The following is an 18,001-nucleotide window of genomic DNA, read 5'->3' as shown; positions in this document are numbered from 1 at the left end:
AAATTCGCTCTGATAACTCGTGTGTGCAAATTGTCAGTTATGTGTGTATATATATAATATATTTAGTACATTATAATGTATGACGTGAGGAAAAACTGTATTTTTTAAAGACAAACATTTTTGAGGCGAAACATCCAAACAAGCAGTTTGTAAAAAAATGAATCCGCCTCATCAATATGGAAGTTACCTGTTACTATAACATTTAGTAAATGGTTTGGCTTTAACATTGTCATCAGAAGTTAAGTCCAATGACCTACCCTCTATAAATCGTTTCTTATAACAATTTTCATTATACGGGAAAATTTACACAATGGAATTTCGATGATTGGTATCTTTGTAGAATTTCGAATTGCTTGCCGATCCCCACAGTTGAAGTCCAAATGTCCATTTGGGTTTAATGATTGATTTGTACACCAGTAACGTGTTTTCCAATGATTACTTAGAACTGCGACCGAGCAGCCAGTACCTTTCTCTGAACTTGATACCAAGTTGCTTCCTTCTTGCCCAAATATGTTTTTTGTACGTGAGGCGTTTGTCTAGATGCATACCCAGATACTTCGCTTCGCCTGCTTGTGGTAATTTGCGGCCATTTAATGTTGCTGCTGGACCTCTCTCAGTAACCTCTCTCTTTGTTGTGAAAGTGATTTGTACAGACTTGGTATCGTTAGCGATTATACAGCATCTTCTCATCCACTTTTGTATTTTATCCAATCCCACTTGGAGGTCAGCCGAGGCTTGGTTTTTATTTTTATGGGAAGACATGATTACCGTGTCATCTGAAAATGTGGCGGTCGTCGTGAACCCGGTTATTTGCAAATTTGCAGTATATAATAGATAGGGGAGTGGTCCCAGGATACTAACGTGTAGTACACCCGAGTCTATTGGGTAGAGGTTTGAGTAAGCTTCGCCAAATCTGACTTGATACATCCTGTCCGTAAGGTAAGACTTTAGGAGCAGATAATGGTCGCGTAGTTTTTGTTTTATTTTCACTAGGAGGCCCTTATGCCAAACCTTATCAAAGGCCTGGGAGACGTCTATGAATGCAGCTGCGCAGAATGTTTTATTTTCTAGATTTTTATTTATTACCTCCACCACACGGCGCACTTGCTCGATTTTGGAATGGTGTTTTCCAAAAACAAACTGCTGTTCTGATATGATTTTATTCATTATCAAAATTAGTTGACTTTTTTGTTGCAGCAGTCTCTCAAGTAACTTAGACAGTATTGGCAGGAGGCTACTCGGCCTATATGAGGTGAGCTCTTGGGATGGTTTACCAGGTTTAGGAAGCATGATTATCTGATACATCTTCCACTGCGGCGGAAAGACACTTAACCGAAGGGCAGCATTAAGTATGTAGGTGAGCAGTCTCACACCCTTTTCGGGTAGCTCTTTTATGACTCTTCCAGTAATGAGATCATACCCTGGCGTCTTTTTGGGATTTATGTGGTGTTTAATAATTTGTTCAACTTCTTTTAGCTAAAACAATTTTTGCTCCTCTGTTGGTTCATTTTCATTGACCTCGACCTCCTCTTGATTTTCCGGCGGAAATCGTTGAATGACGCTTGATAGATGTTCGGCGAAGACATTTTGTCCGCTTTTTCTTGCTCGCTTCTTGCCCAGTTGTTGTCGGTTTTTCTGATGGACGGTACAAATGTTGTTGGTCTCTGTAATTTCTTGACAGCTTTCCATAGTGAGTAGTCTGTCGCTTCAAATGGTGTTAAATTTTCTAAATAATTTTGAATAGATTTATTTTTTAAGTCGTTAAGAAGACATTTAAATTTTTCAGTGGATTGATTTAATTTTGTTTTGACACTTGGATTTGATCACTAGTTGCTTGCCATATTCTTCCTTCACTTTGGGAGAGAGGTTTGCGCTCTTTGCAGTGTGTGTGGGAGTAGACAGCCAAGCAGCCTTTCGGATAGTAGTTGTTAATTTTCCCACCGCTATTAATAGATCCATTTCCGTTTTGAATGGCATTGATAAGTCAATGTTCTCGTTTACAAATGTTTCATAAGAGTCCCAAACAGTATATATATAAATAATCTTTATTTTCTACAGAAAAAGGAGATCGACCCAATCGGTATTTCTGCCCTTGTTTAGTACATATGTGTCTAGCTTATTCTAAAATTGATTCCTATTCCTGTCCCTCGAATAAATTAATCAGCGATAATAAAATTTAAAAAAATTTTTGGCTTACAAAAGAAACATATCTTAGTCCTTAGTTCAGTTGCGTTTGTAGGTGTTCAAGTAAAGAATCTGTTGGGGAACGAAAACGGGAGTGTTTCGTGGGTTTTGTGAGGCAAAGGGGATTCAGTATGGTCCAGTTGTGGGGGTTGTTTGTCCATTTTGTGTGTAAATGTAGTAGTCTCCGAAAGTTTTGTCATGTTTGTGCGTTCGTATATTACTTGGTTGAAAGGGTTGTGCAGTGGGTTTTCGGGGTGTCTTATTTATGTTATTAGTCTTAATGCAATTTGTTCTGTTGTTTGTACGTATCGTTTTGTCCTTTCTGTTCCGTTGGCCATGCGTATATGTCCTCAGTCCAAGAGGGGTCTGCAGATCGCTTTGTATATTTTTGTTGCGGTATTTGTACTAATTTATTTGTCCTTGTATGTTAGTGATCGAAAGTGTTTTGTTCTATTTATCATTTCTGTTCTGATTTTTCGTGTGTGTTTAGTTAATTTAAGTTTGTGGTCGATTGTAATCCCAAGGTACCTTACGTCGTTTTTCGCTTGTGTTATCTTTCCGTCTGCAGTTATTGTGGGGGAGTCGGCGTTGAGTCTGTGGTTCGTGAGCAGAAGTTGATTTTTTGTCGCGTTTAGCGTTAGTCTCCATTTATAAAACCATGTCAGTGTGTTGTTTTTTAGTCTTTGGAGTCTTTCAGTCGCTTTTTCAGTAGTTTTGTCGTGTACAATAAGTGCCGTGTCGTCATCGTATTGTAATATGTATGGCGTTCTATCGATTTGATTTTCGTCTCGAAAGTTGTAATTGTATATGTCATGGCAGTATATACTGTAGAGAAAGGGTGAGAGCGGGGATCCTTGAGGAAGCCCTTGTTTAGGGGAAAAAGAAAAGAAGAGTGTGTTGTCAATACGTACTTGTGGTTGTGTGTTTTCTAATAAGTTCTTTATGGTGTGTATCTATGGTATGTTCTTTATGGTTTGTGTATGGTGTGTGTTCTTTATGGTGTCTATATGGTGGTGTGTGGAGTTTGTATAATTTGTATAGTAAACCCCTATGCCAGACACTATCAAAAGCCTTGTTGATGTCCATGAGTAGACATGCCGGCTTTCCGTCAGTTAGGTGAGTTGTTTGTATGTTGTTGATCAAAATAAATAGCGGATGAATAGTCGAGTGATATTGTTTGAAGCCAAATTGGTAAGTTGGTATATGTTTTCCGATCAGTTCTTCGAGTCTCTCCAAACAGCATACTTATTACACAATGATGGTTTATTATTTATACTTGTAATAGCAAAAGTATACTCAATCAAGACCGGCGAGTGATCCGAGGATAGGTCTAAGCAAGGCTTCGCCTCCAGGTAGTTTTGTGCAATTTTCCTTGTAACGCATATTTCTAATATGTCTCGATTTTTACTTCTATCTGTGGGCCAGTAGGTTGGGTGCCCTGAAGACAGATGATTAAAAAATGTTTAGCTATTGTTTGGAAGAGCACTCTGCCTCGGGTATTTGCAATTCCTGGACCTCATTGTTGATTTTTGCTGCATTTGTTGACTTTGCATTATAGTCGCCAGCCGCAATGAAACGGGTTCCCAGTGTTGCAAAGAACTCAATGAAGTCGTCTTCTTTGATTTTGTGTTTAGGTGGGTAGGAAGATTTTTAGAAGCGCAAATAACATTGCGGAATGCGAAATATTTAAAAGCATTTTTTTAAAACAGCTACGTAACATTGATATAGGATATAGCAATTTAAAGAATACCAATTATACATTGCCTCAAATTGAACTGACTATGACTATTTCAATAAATAATAGGTCTATTTTTGGATAAAATTTGAATTCGAACTTCTTTCTTGGCTAAGTTCGGATCTTCTGCGAGCAAAATCGCGTAGTCGAGAGAGCAAAAAATTATACAATGTGATAACCTCGTGTCTTCTGACTTATTTGAATGGTTATTCGTTTGTTTGTTCTGAGGATTCGAGATGTTTTTATTTTTTTGGTCACATTTGCGGTGCAAGATTTAATTAAATATTTTTTTTTATTTGCGATGATAATTTGTTTGATTGGAAACCAAATTTAGTTACAAGTTAATATCTGCGTTTGTTTTCTCGCTCTCTTTGTTTTGTCCATTAGGTTGTCTAAGTTTTAGATTTATTGAGGAAAAAGTATTCTTGCTTTTGCGTCTTAGAAATTTTTTTTTGTTTTGTTTAATTATGGAGTACAACGTAACTCAAATTAAATAGAGATTGGCAGCTCTATGCTTGCAACAAAATTTTACTTACGTGATAGTGCCCGCATGCAGAATTAAACTTGGACAAAGAAAACATTACATTATTTAGACACTGCAAGCTATGTTTATTACATTTATTTTGCTTGCCTACTAATTTTTTTCGTCTGTGTACCTTCATTTTAATTCAAAAATAGAGCTATGATTCGATAAAAAAAAATTAAATCGGACTAAGGAATGTCAGCAAGCAAAAGCTCCGGAATTTGTAAGCCAGGCGTTAAATCTGGGACACAGTTATCCTCAGTATAGAGAATGAATAGAAACAGAATTCGGAAATGTTGCCCACTACATTTTCGGTTAGTTGATCTAAAACGAAGTTTATAATTTGAAAATGTCGGTAGCTTTCAAATATTTAAATAATTCAGCACATATTTGCGTCTACAACAAATTTTACTAATCAACTGCATTTTGGTCTTGAGTGCAAATCGGCAAATCGACTTCAAAACGTCGTCTACAGACTCACACTTTAGGACAGCATCAACCGACTTTATTTATGTGTAGCTGAAACCTTGAGAATTTTATTTTTCAGGGGTTCGTCCTTTACGTTCCACTCTGTCACTGCCAACTGCGAGATAAATAGGGCTCGATCTTTATACATGAATTCAAACAAAATTTAATTATATTTTATTAATCACCGACGAAGATCTGGATTTTGGTGCCAAAAGCGGCGGCCTTTTATTATGCCTATTTTATATAATATATCATCATAAAGAGGGCCTCTTGCCGTCAAAATTTCTTTTGAAAAGGCCGAAACAAGGACCACTTAAGATAATAATCCGGGTGGACCGGCGTAGTGACGCCTTCCGAAGGGCCGGCGTCGAGGGGCGTCGTCATATTCAACATGAAATCCAGTCTTTTATATCCGGTGACGCGAAACCGCTCTCAGAAATATGCAAAGGTTACGGAAATTTCGGAGATGAATCGTTTTCACCTGCGAGATGACAGCTTTGCGTCGCTAAATTATTACCTTGTAAGTGCACAATCCTTTTTCACTACCTTCTTTTGTTAGCTGAGACTTATTGGTTTATGTTTTTTTACCCACGTGTCTTTGAGATGATCCTTTAAGTCTTTTCTTCTTTGGATCAAGCAGTTTCCTATACCTATGTAGAGGACGATTATATGATGTTATATATCGGGATGGTCATCATTTTTTTGCCGGTGACTCTTCTCTGAAAAGCGATTGAAAATTGACTATATATTGTTCCCAATTTTCAATGGCGCAGCCATCAAATAGGAGATTTTTAAATTTAATAAAATATGGATCATTGATATGGAAAAGCTCATTTCCATAAAATCTGAAATGAAAATCGCGCTTTACAGCTGTTTCAAGATCACATAAAATGAAAAAATGGGAATTCAGTATTTTGATCTGCTCAAGTCGCTCAATCGTTTCAATAAATGACTCCAATTCCAGAGAAATTATGCTTTTCAGCCTCCATGTGCCCTGTGAAAAATTTAAAGACTTGACTACAATTTTAGGGACACTCATATCATTCCGCAACAAAATCCGCACTTTGAGAATTACATATTTATACCTTCCATTGAGTCTTTTAGAGTACAAAAAGGTTTAGAGTTTGAAATATTTTCTAGCTCGCTGGTTTTCTACAAAAAATTAAAGAATAACTGATACTTGTTTGGAAGATTATCAGCTCATACATGTGATTTCAATATGTTGGTAGCAGTAGAACAATTTGTTGTTATCAGTTTTCCAGACACTAAAATGCCCGATTGGTTAACATTTGCATAGCAGAAGCACTTCTGAACGTGGTTGGTTTCACTCTTTTGAAACTTGAGCTGGGAGTTACACAAACCTATGAATTATCAATAATAAGCTTTCTGATGCTATTGCCTCTTTTATTGCTAAAGACCTTAGTCATTCTTGCGTAAAAAGTAGAAATTTCCAATTAAAAACTTCACAGAATAATTGTTTTTGATTTAGTCTAATTTGGTAACCTTTGGCTTAGTTACAGTGGCTTTCAATTAGTTGATTAATTAAATTTTAAATACAAATTGGACTAGTTAAGAGTGATGGACACGACACAAATTTGCATGACGCTAACAACCAATTTTCCGTCTGAAAGCGCTTTGAGTTGGTGTTGTGTGGCGTCAATTTGAAAATCCAGTTTCCAAATAAATATTGGCTTTATAGGCAACCCAATTAAAGGCATAACAAGTTTTTGCTTTTCACAGTCTAGATTTCTATTAGCATTTCACACACGCTGCCTTGGTATATTTTCAGCCTATATTAGTCGTCTAATGAGCCTGGGAAAGTTCGTTTATTATAAGACTTCTGCTGGAATAATTAGCAACTATCAATTGGTGCCTGAATCTCATTAAGTATTTCCATTGTATTTCGAGCTACAATATTGTAATTATAAGTCAAATAATTTATTAACCGCGCAGGGCAATTTTATGAAAGGATTTCTCTTTGGGGTTTGCACAGTCTAGACAGGCTGTTTGATATGCGTAGGAATCTTTTTGTTCGTGAGCCCGGTATGAGTCAATATGTGGTTTAACAAAACGCCTTTTGTATTTTATCGCCGAAAAATAAAAAAATTGAAACCAAACACAGTTGTTCACTTTTTTGTTTTGTGAAACTTTTTCAAATTTGCTGTTTGTTTGCCAAAAATGTTAACCTTCTACTGCTGATTTGCAAAAATTTTCTTGTGCTAGATCTAGATTCTCGGAACAAAAGATTGTTGAGCCAAACGTCGACTATTTTTTGCGACTTTAGAAGCCGCTTCCCGTAGAAGCTAACAGGGCAGAACCAATTATACAGGGTTATTCAAAATTGGCGTCATTCCTCTGGAGGTGTTGTCTGGCTGTAGATTAAAGTGCCAAACTAAGACTGGAACGAATGGTATTAGTTTCGAATATGATCTAACATGAACAAAGCTATCTAGAGCTTTCTAGCCCAATCAAAGTTATTCCGATTAAATTCAGCATATTAGAAACATGTTTAATAAATTGAGTAGAAAATTCAGAATTTACGGCTCCCAAATAAACTCCCACGCATTTCAGTTCCAATCGGGATTTTAATTAAAACTTTCGTTGCTGTTTGCCATATTACGTGAAAAAAGTCCTGCAAGCAACTGCAGCCAACAATTAATATTAGAACTAAATTTCATTAAGTTGCTTGATTGCAGGTCTGATCAATTTTATCAATTTTAATTGGAGAAAACTAAACGTGAATAAAAAGCAGATTTTTGTTTCCATTAACCATATTGAAAACGTGACACCCAAATAAAGCCATTCGAGAGCCATCGAGCGCAAAAATGGAAATGCACTTTACGATAAAGTAATTATGGAGATAATGGATCTTTTGTTCCAAAATAACGAGTGTCCAATGAATTCGACTATAAAAGGTTTTCGGGGAATTAGATGCACGTTTTGGGATTGTGCCAAATTGAAATTCAATTCAGGTTAAGGTGAAACTATTAACGTGCTTTATAAAGTCAAATGTATGTGTTAAGCTAGTTCATTATAATATTTTTTTAAATTTTATTATTTATAAGTAAATTATATATATTTTTTTAATTTTATTAAAAATAATATAAAACTATCAATTAAATTACTTAGCAAGTAGCAGATCCATACAAACCTTCCAAATTCGTTAAAATTTGGCAACGAAGTGCAATGGGAAACATCATAAAATTGATCAATTTCATTGTGGTCGGGCCTCTATTTCGCTTTAACAGTTAGGAAACTTTATATTCCAGTATCAATATTTGAGCTGCTTTATACGAAAATCCATCATGCTCGTAGGTGACTACAATCTGTTCAAAATTTGACGGACATTTGTCAACATCCGCGTCAAGTTTTTAATTAAGAATCGAGCTGAAAGACAATTCAATTATACCTCTGAGAGGATAATTTTCCTTTGTGGATTTTTTATTAAATCCGCTGGAAATCAAACGGAGTTAATAGCAGTGCATTGAAATGAAAACGGCATTTTAAGTGCAATATTTTAAACTGATTTAATCGTTGATGAAAGCTTATTCGTATAATTGTGTTTTATTTAGCTAGTACAAATTCACGCGGTTTCGTTTTGTTTGACCACAAACATGACAATTCGAATAAATTCCCATGTTGAAGTGCTGATTTGGAAGTTTCACAATTATGCTCAATTAATTGCGGATGAATGGTAACCGCTTCTGATCAATTAAACCGGCATTAATATGTAAATATCAGCTAACTAACGGATTCAAGTGGCATTTGGTGCCGTCCAAAGTTATAATTAACAAATTGTCACGCTTAGTTGCTAACCTATAATTAAAGCCGATAACTGGTAATTGTTCGGAACATCAATCTAATAACTAAAAATGTTTGAGCTTAACGCGGTCATACGTGGAAAGCTCGGCAGTGGAAACTAGAATACCCGGACTAACTTCATCAAATTGCAAAACTGAATACGTTAAAGTTTTCTCTTCTCCTAGTTAAATATTCAGTTCGTTAAAGGCGCACATTTGGTCACCATTGGTTTTTTCATTTAGTCGGTTACATTTCCGCCTTTAGTAAGGAATGTGTTCCCTGAACTAATCCCACTTTTCCTGCTAAAATCGAATGCTTGCGCATGAATATATGAACAAATTTTTCATAAACTTAAAATATTTTCACTTATACTATTTTGACGTATTACGTCTGCAAAAAGAGGGACCATATTAATTCATTTTCCTTTCGTTCGCACAACAGTATTTACAAATCAACATCCCCAAAATAGAACGACGACTTAAAATATTGTAATTCAGACATTTGATGTTTACGCATAATTTAATAAATGCGACGTTACTATTCAAAATTGCAAACTGCATTTCGTGAACTCGAACGGCAACATGCATAGCTTATTATTCCTTAAGTATCTACCGCATTTCTAGCAGTGAACGCTCGACAAGACATGTAATTCAGCATAAAACCTATTCGGGGAGTTAACGTTTAAGTTTACCACCAAGGGATTTGAATATTGTGCACGATTAACTGCAATTATCGAATATACAGTACGGGGTAACAGTAATAAGGAAAACTTGAACGAGAACTGGGTCACTAAATACAAGCTAGTTAACTTTATATAAACAGATAAAGATTCTAGATTAAGTATAGTAGTCATCGCTCAGATAGGTTTTAAAACTGCCAATATTTTTAAGACATTTTCAGAGCCTGTAGTCGATTTACAAGCTAATTAAAACGAAAGAAGAAACAGGTTGATACTTCCTGTAAACGTTTATTCCAAAGTGGCATTAACATAATTCGGATTTTTAAATATTGAAGAAACGGCAAAAATCTGGGTTATTCCATTTCTATCTCTGAATGATGCAGATTCTGCAAAAAAATGTGAAGAGGAATTTCCTGGTGTGATGAACGGTTCTTTTTCTGTAACATAACTTACAACGTTCCAGTTTCACCTTGGTAATAGGTCTCAAAATGCGATTCCAAAAAAACATGTTACTTTTTAAATTTTTCATTGAAATGATGATGATGAGAGATGAAATAGTGATAATATATAATGATTTCCTTTATTAAAAACATAATTCTTTACATTAGTAAACGTGAAATAAAATATTCAAACTGAAAAACAAGTCATGGGTCAGAAGTATCTACTTAAAGATCAAAGAAACTGTTAGTAAACTAGAGTGATTCAACAAAATATACTGTTTATATGCGAACATTTTCAAAATCTAATTTTCATTTACAAATGAATTAATATTTAAGAATAAAAATATTTGCACCCGCTTTAGAAAATAATCTCCCGCATTTCGTTTCACCATAACATTAAATAATCCACAATAACAACAAACAGAAATGCGTGTTTGGCAAACCTGGACGAAGTATTACTCAAGTTAATTTTGGTACTACCCAAAAATAATTTAAAAATAATATGTCGACCTTACAACGTTTATTACTATTCAAATAACTTTCATTTCATCTCTGACTGAATTTATCTAAAAAACGGCCAGCTGGCTTAAATGCAGGTGCACATTCTGATTAAAACGTTTATTATTTTACCTTTGAAGTGTGATGGAATTTATGTCTGAGACTTTTAGTTTGCTAAGTTTCTTGAGAGAAATCCTTTTGTTTAAGATTTATTACACAATGTCAGAGAACCACATACCTATAGACTAAAAATGCTGAATTATATCATCGCAGTAACTCCACAAATTTCCGCTGATCTGAACGACTATGGTTCCTGAAGAACTGAACAGTAATTATTTTAAACGAAAAGTAATACACAATCATCAATGCAACGTGCAACTACATACAACATATTTTCCGTTGACAAGTGACTGAAACTTCTGCAACTGGATAGAGCAAGAGCGCTCGACGATGCCGCAAACGGTTCTGTGCTGACGCAAACCACTTTTTCAGGTTTATGAGACGGTTCCAAAAACAAGCTTTAAATCGGCAAACGGCTGCAGCTCGTGCGAAGTGCTCACAAGTGTTTCGGTTTTATGAAACGGTTAAAAAGAACGGTTAAATCGGCTAGCTGTAATTACGGTTTCAGCTGACACGTTTGGAACGCTGTTATTTTAGCCGTTACTTTAAATACCGACCAATCCCTAATAAAAACAATTAACTGTTCTAATGACATATGATAAATAAGTACCTCTTTGTACCTCCCGTACATATTCGGATGTTCAACTAATCAACATAGTTTCAGCAAATAAGTTAGCTGCAATAGTTATAGTTAATATACCGAAAATTATATGTATTTATCACTCAATCACACGATTCAAGACCCGATCAAAAATTCATATTTTTGCTTTTAATCTTTAAATATTCAGCATTTCAATAAATCTATAACTAACTTTACCGTTTTTGCCTTAACCCACTAACTGATAATTCTTAAATCCAGATTTCCGATGATCTGAGGGTTTTACGTGTAAACTACATATGTTTTTAAAGCTGAAAAGGTATGAGTATCGGACTCAAAATTGTCCTACTTACAAAAACATTATTCTAAGATTTAAAAAAAAATCATTTTAGGAATATAAAACTACAGACAAATACTTTTTTTACATGCATGCTCGTAGGTGACTGTTGATGTACTCACAGAAGTTTTTCAGGCCTTCTTAGACTTTCAGACCTTTATTAGAAAACATGAATGACATGCATGCATTATGAATGCGTTTGTTCAACAGAAACTTCTGACCCACGACACACTTCACTTGTTTTATATCCGGGTTTGATAAAACTCTTTCACTGTGAAGAGTTACAACTGTTTGAAATAAACTTAAAGCAGACCAACAAAAACGCAATCAAACAGCTGAAAATTTTGAAATTTATAGTTGCTTATTAAATAAAGTTAGTTTACTTGAAAATATATTTTTTATACCTACTCAGGTTTAGAGGCTGTGTAACCTGCGAGAACAGCAAATTTCTCAGATACATTCTTTAAACTCTTGACCCTCTCTCCAATCAAGTCATCTGACAAAGCTCACTTCAGAAAGGTTTGTAAATAAATTAATTTGCAAAGATTTTTTTTTCTTTTTTCTTCCCACGTGGGGACAATAAGGCATGTTTTCAGTTGACAATTTTTGTGCAAAATACAAATTGTGAGAATTTCCATGAAAACAGTTGCCACCATTGTACCATTAAAAGTCAATTAGTACATTAGACTATAAATTTGTTCCCATCTATTGTTCAAAAGACAAACATCGTGAGACATAAGTTCAGCTTCGAGCTAGTTTCTTTCCTAACAATGAACGGTACATTTAGCTATTTTACTGCTTGTTGCAGCCTAATCAGACTTCCGCATTTGCTACTCATCTTGAAAACAATTTAAGTTTCTCTATCTGGCACTAAATATGCAAATTCGCATGTCTTAAATCCGTAACATCATTCATAATGGCGATGCACATGCTCTTGAAACTGCTAACCAAGATTATGTGTCTTTCCCTGGCCATAAACCATCATAAAACAAGTCCGGCAGCATTTGCCTTTAGGTAATTACCCAAAACTTTTGCATATTTCTGAAAATTTATTATTTCGGTATCACTTGGTGGCGCAAAAACTTAATTTCAAGTTTATATACATAAAACATAAAGGGGTGTAGTTACGAGTGTCGTATTTCTGCGTCAAAATTAAGCAGAGCCCGAACTTTTGGAACCCACGACTTTTGCAAAATTTATGTTAACGGCCTTTTCCAGCCGATATTGCCTTCGGACCGGCGAAAGTATAATATCGGCACAAATGCTGGTTGTCATTTTACTGAATCAAGCAATTCGGGAAAAGTTAATATAGAAGCAGTGAGGGATGTTAATGCGAATCCACTGCTTTCGCAAAATTTGTATTTTTCTAATGTCTTTGAAGAAATAATAAACCAGCCTATTCAATGTACAAATATAACACAGAAACTCAGTTTTACATCAGAGTTGCGTAATAAAATGTTACCCAATTCAACAAATTAAATCTTGCGTACAGATTTTTTTTCAGAAAAATTATAAAAATAGCGTCTTCAATAGATAGCTCTAAAACCATTTTCTAATTATGTTATGCTGAGTTTATGCATTTCAAAAAGATGCACCGGCCACAGTTGAGCTCAGAAAGAAGTTTGAAAAATTTAGTACATCTCAGATAACACCAACCTTGGGTCTTACATCCTGCGAATAATCAGTTGCAATCAATGGTAAAAATTGTGCCAACTTGTGCAACAACAAAATGTACAGAGTTATTGATTGAACTTTGGCCGCCCCGTTTTAACATCTAATTTGAAAATAAGAGAAAAATGTTAAATACAAAAGTTCTAGATATTAACGCCTAGTTTATTTTAAGATAGTAACAATTAATACAGGGTATCTCAAATTCAAGTGGCAGACCAAACTTATCTTTTTTTAAATGGAATGCCGTACTTTTTATTACATATCCGAACTATTTGCACAATGCTAAGCCCAGTCGATATAAATGTTCTATAATGATTTCAATGTTTTCGAGTTAATAACCAATATTTATTGAACTTTGGCCACCCCGTTTTTGCAGCTAATTTGAAATTTAGAGCAAAACATAATATACAAGAGTTGTAGATATTGACATCTAGTCTATTTTAAGATAGGTAATAACAATTGCTACTGGGTGTCTCAATTTCAAGTGCCTGACCAAACTCAATTTTTTATAAATGGAATGCCCAAATATTTAAATGGTTATTAAGTCAAAAACAGTTGAAGATCAATATAGAAGATTCAAGAGGACGAGAATTGTGCGTATAGTTCGAATGTGAAAAAAAAGTGCGCGATACCATTTAAAAAAATGTAAGCTTGTAGCACTACTGGAGTTTGAGACACCCTGTATTAGTTGGTATTATATTACAATAAACTAGACGTTAATATTTAAAACTTTTGTATTTAATATTTTTGTCTAAATATCAAATTAGATGTTAAAACGGGTTGGCCAAAATTCTATCAATATTGGTTATTTACTCAAAAACAGTTGACAATCAATATAGAACGTTTATACCAAAGAGGCCTAGAATTTGACAAATATGTCGAAAATGCAATAAAAAGTACGGCATTCCATTTAAAAGAAGGTAACGTTGTCTTCCACTTGAATTTGAGACACCCTGTATCAATTGGTATTATCTTAAAATATACTAGACGTTAATATCTACAGCTTTTGTATTTAACATTTTTCTATAAATTTCAGATTAGATGAGAAAACGGGGTGGCCAAAGTTCAATCAATAACCCTGTACAAACACTTCGACACAGCAGACACCGTAAAATTGTATTAAAAATACCCAGATTCTTTGGAGAGTAAAACCATCATCCAGCAATATCAGCAGAAATCATAAGAAAGCCCTTAAAGGGATGTGTGGGGATTGTAAGCTCGTTGTCATGCTAGCCAACCAAGGCTATACTACGTCGGTGACGACAAGCAAAATGAGGACTAGCGGCAGATTCAAGATGTTCTTCATTCAACAATACATGCAAAATTTAAAACACGCAAGACGTTTATCTGAGGAACATCAATCTCCAGATAAACGTTCCCACAATATCAACACAAATCTAAAAAAGCGATGCTTTTTTTAAATATGGATCTCAAAAAACACCAGAAACATACTAACAATACAGAGAAACATGAAATGAAACCAACTCACTAATCCGAAAATTAAAAAATGAGCATTGGGAAAAGTTTTCAAAGAGATTGGAAGGAGATTTTTATAGCACACAAAAACAAAAATGGCTAGTAATAAGACACTAAAGGAAATAAAGAGCAGAAATAAAGGAAACGAATAAAGCATCGGAAGAGGAACGGATAACATATTTAACAAAGCTATTTGGCGGACCAAATGAAGAAAAAGTAAATGTAGAAGCATATATACGACAACACGTAGAAGTTACTCTAAATGAAGTTGAAACAGCCTGTCCCCTGAAACAGCATGTCATTAAAAAACAGAAAATCCCCAGAACAAGACGGGCTCCAGATTGAATTACTAAAATACGGAGGCGAAAAACGAACACAAATACTAACAAATCTTATTCAGAACAGTCTAACACAATGCAGAATCTCCGACAGATGGAAAAAAAGTACAACAACTTTAATGTTAAAAAAAGGAGGCAAACAGGAACCATCAAATTATAAACGCATAAACTTGCTAGATACTACACATAAACTAATGACCAAGGTTATTACTAATAAGCTTAACTCTATTGTTTCACTCTCAGAAGAAAAACCGGGTTTCAGATCTGGAAGATCATGTGTGGATGCTGCATTTGTACAGAGACAGATAGTACAAAAATCCGGAAGAATATAATAAACTGGCCTTGCTATGCTTTATTGACCTGAAAAACGCATTCGATTGTCTAACAATAGATAATATAGTACACCTCTTATACAAAAGAGACATAACCATCAATCTAATCTAAATCATAGACGATATTTACCACGGCACCAAAGTTTAGGCCCGCATTAATGGAAATTGAACAGGTGACATACCAATTAACAGTGGAATCAGGTAAGGAGATTCTCTGAGCCCATTGCCCTTCAACGTTATTATGGCTAAAATAATAACAAAAGTACGACTTGGCAACTGGTATTATCTGGGCGATACTGAAATTAAAATATTCTGCTACGCGGACGACGCCATAATAGTTGCGGGAGATGAAAACAAGCTGCAGAGATTACTTCACACTTTCTACACAACAGCAAAAAAATATATCATGATAATCTCAACAGACAAATCAAAATGTATGACGACGTCAAAAGAGCCACATAGATGTAAACTTGAAGTGAATGAAGAAGTAATCAAACAAGAAATGAAGTTCAAATAGCTGGGCAAAGAAATTACAAGTTATGGAAACGTAGCAGAGGAAGTACGAGAAGAGGAAGCTAAGGCCAGCAAAGTATTCGGTTGTTTAAATGACATAATTTGGCGTTATCAACACCTAAAACAAGAAACAAAAACAAGGATTTTCAGAGCAGCAATAAGACCCATCATGACTTATACAGCAGGAACAAGACCAGACACATCCAAAACAAAACAACGTGTAGAAACAAGGGAGATGAAGATACTAAGGAGAATCACAGGAAATACTTTGATGGATAGAGAAAGGGGTGTGAACATTAGACAAATGTGCAAAACGGAGAGCATCAATGATTGGATATCGAAGAGGAAAGAACAATGGAATCAACCATAAATCGTATGAGAGAGGATAGACTAGTTCGTATTGCTAGAGATAACTCGCCAATTTATGGATGATCAAAAATGTATATGGGAGGAATACCATATAGAACAATTGTAAATGACCGAAATCACCAGTGTCTGATGTGACGAAATTTTCAGGGTTTTTTGGAACCTCACGTCAAAGACACTTCCTACGCAAACCCAAAAATTTCCTACTGGAACAAACCGATATCCCAATAAGACTTAACAAATATTTTCAGTGTCTAGAAACCAACTGTTTTTTAGGACGAAAATTGAAGAGAGATTCTTGGGCACTATAAAAGCTATTAAAACACATTACCCGGAAGTCACACACGTTTCTAGAACTCCTGAACTGGCAACTTTTTATCAAAACGGATATTTTCATACGAAAAAACGGTCAAACTTAAGTTGTCAGAACAATAAGAGCTACACAAATCGAAGTAACACGCGAAACATGTATGCCTTTTATTCCAAGAGTGATGGACAGAATCGGAAGACTGCTCCAAAAAACAAACCCAGAGCTAAAATTGAAGACTTGATTTCAGACAAACAGCCCTTAGCCGAAACTGTAGGAATCTACCAAATAATATGCTTTTGTGAAAGCGTTTACTAGGGAACTACAAAAAGGTCAGTTAGAACGAGGATCGAGAAAAGAGAGACTAATAGAAAGGAGGAAACATGCAGCTAGAAAGTATTCTTACGTGAAGACAATTGGGCCTTAGACCGTCGACTTCACATATTTACAGTTTGCTTTGAGAAAAACTAGCATTTTTTACTAAAAACAAACTTAGAACTAGCACTGTTTAGTACAATCTTGCCAGGAACAGTTTGAAATATGAGTGGGTTTTCTTTCTAAACATAATTTTTTTTTGTTCATTTAAAACTTGGACTAGTTTAGTACACTTAGAGTGTTTCAGCACTTTTAAATGAAAATGCAATGATCATTTACACTTTTTTAACAAGTGATATAGTTTACTCTGCCCGTAGAGCTTTTATGTGAACTTTAATCATCCAACTCCTCAACAGCATGAAATTAAAGGAATCCCTTCATGCATAACATCTGGTGAACTATGAAGCCCAAAGTTTACGATAAACACTTTCCCCAATCTTCACTACCTATATCTGTACTGTTCGGGTGCTGATGCTAAAAATATTAAATATTGCCCCCAACTTCTAATCTTGCTTCTCTTCTGTGAAATTTCGTTCGATTAAATTTGCAACTTTCTGTGTGAATGGCAACGTTGCATGATAAATGGGGAATAATTTAGAAACTTTCAGACAACTGAACATATTCCATTTTCCACCTGCAAGTGTTTCATGCAAGTGCTAGTTCAATTATTGTTTCATTTTTCGCGTCTGTTCGCTGAGTGTTTCTAACAATTTTCCAGTTTTTTGAGGCTGAAGTCTTTTAAGCGGAGTTTCAGAGAAACTCTGCACATTACCCGAAGCAATCGCTTGGTTCAGTTAGAGGTTTATCCATTCCCCGTAACTACACTAGTTCTAACACCCCGCTTACACTTAGTGGATCCTCCCATAAAGCCAGCAAAATCCTTTGTATTTATCCACTGTAGCGCCCCTGAATAATATCTTGCTATAAAGTTACATCCAATTTGCTGCACATTTACTTCATGTTGCATCTAATTGCGGATAAATACCACAATGGCTTGGTAACTGAGAGTTTCCACAAACGCATGAAAGCCACTTTGAACTACTTATTTCAATTCATAAAACAGCGACTAAATTTTCTCTAGCTGATTCATTGTTCGACTCTTATGATACTAAATGGCTCATGGTTAAAATATTTGAGCTTTGAGATGAGATGAATTGAGTATATATTGAGCTGAGTTTATTAATTTAAATCGCTAGTTTCCCAATCTTAATGTGCTTAACGATTCATTGAAGTGCTAGAG

At 35.1% G+C, this 18,001-nt stretch overlaps 1 protein-coding gene and 1 long non-coding RNA gene across 2 annotated transcripts in view; one reads left to right on the top strand and one right to left on the bottom strand.

Annotated features, from left to right (window-relative positions):
• LOC125505509 overlaps window positions 1-294 on the bottom strand; it is an 18,089-nt gene extending 17,795 nt beyond the window's left edge. Inside the window, exon 1 of the long non-coding RNA XR_007282229.1 lies at window positions 188-294. This is a non-coding gene — a long non-coding RNA (uncharacterized LOC125505509). The remainder of the gene's footprint in view (window positions 1-187) is intronic.
• Window positions 295-5,346: 5,052 nt separating this feature from the next.
• LOC109541471 (amphoterin-induced protein 2) overlaps window positions 5,347-18,001 on the top strand; it is a 32,835-nt gene continuing 20,180 nt past the window's right edge. Inside the window, exon 1 of the mRNA XM_019910331.2 lies at window positions 5,347-5,430. The gene's annotated coding sequence lies outside the window, so the exon portion shown is untranslated. The remainder of the gene's footprint in view (window positions 5,431-18,001) is intronic.

Source organism: Dendroctonus ponderosae, unplaced genomic scaffold (assembly GCF_020466585.1).
Source record: "Dendroctonus ponderosae isolate FM_Combo_2020 unplaced genomic scaffold, Dpon_F_20191213v2 Dpon_F_20191213_1, whole genome shotgun sequence".
NCBI classification, from domain to species: domain Eukaryota; kingdom Metazoa; phylum Arthropoda; class Insecta; order Coleoptera; family Curculionidae; genus Dendroctonus; species Dendroctonus ponderosae.
This window is presented reverse-complemented; position numbering and strand designations above follow the sequence as displayed.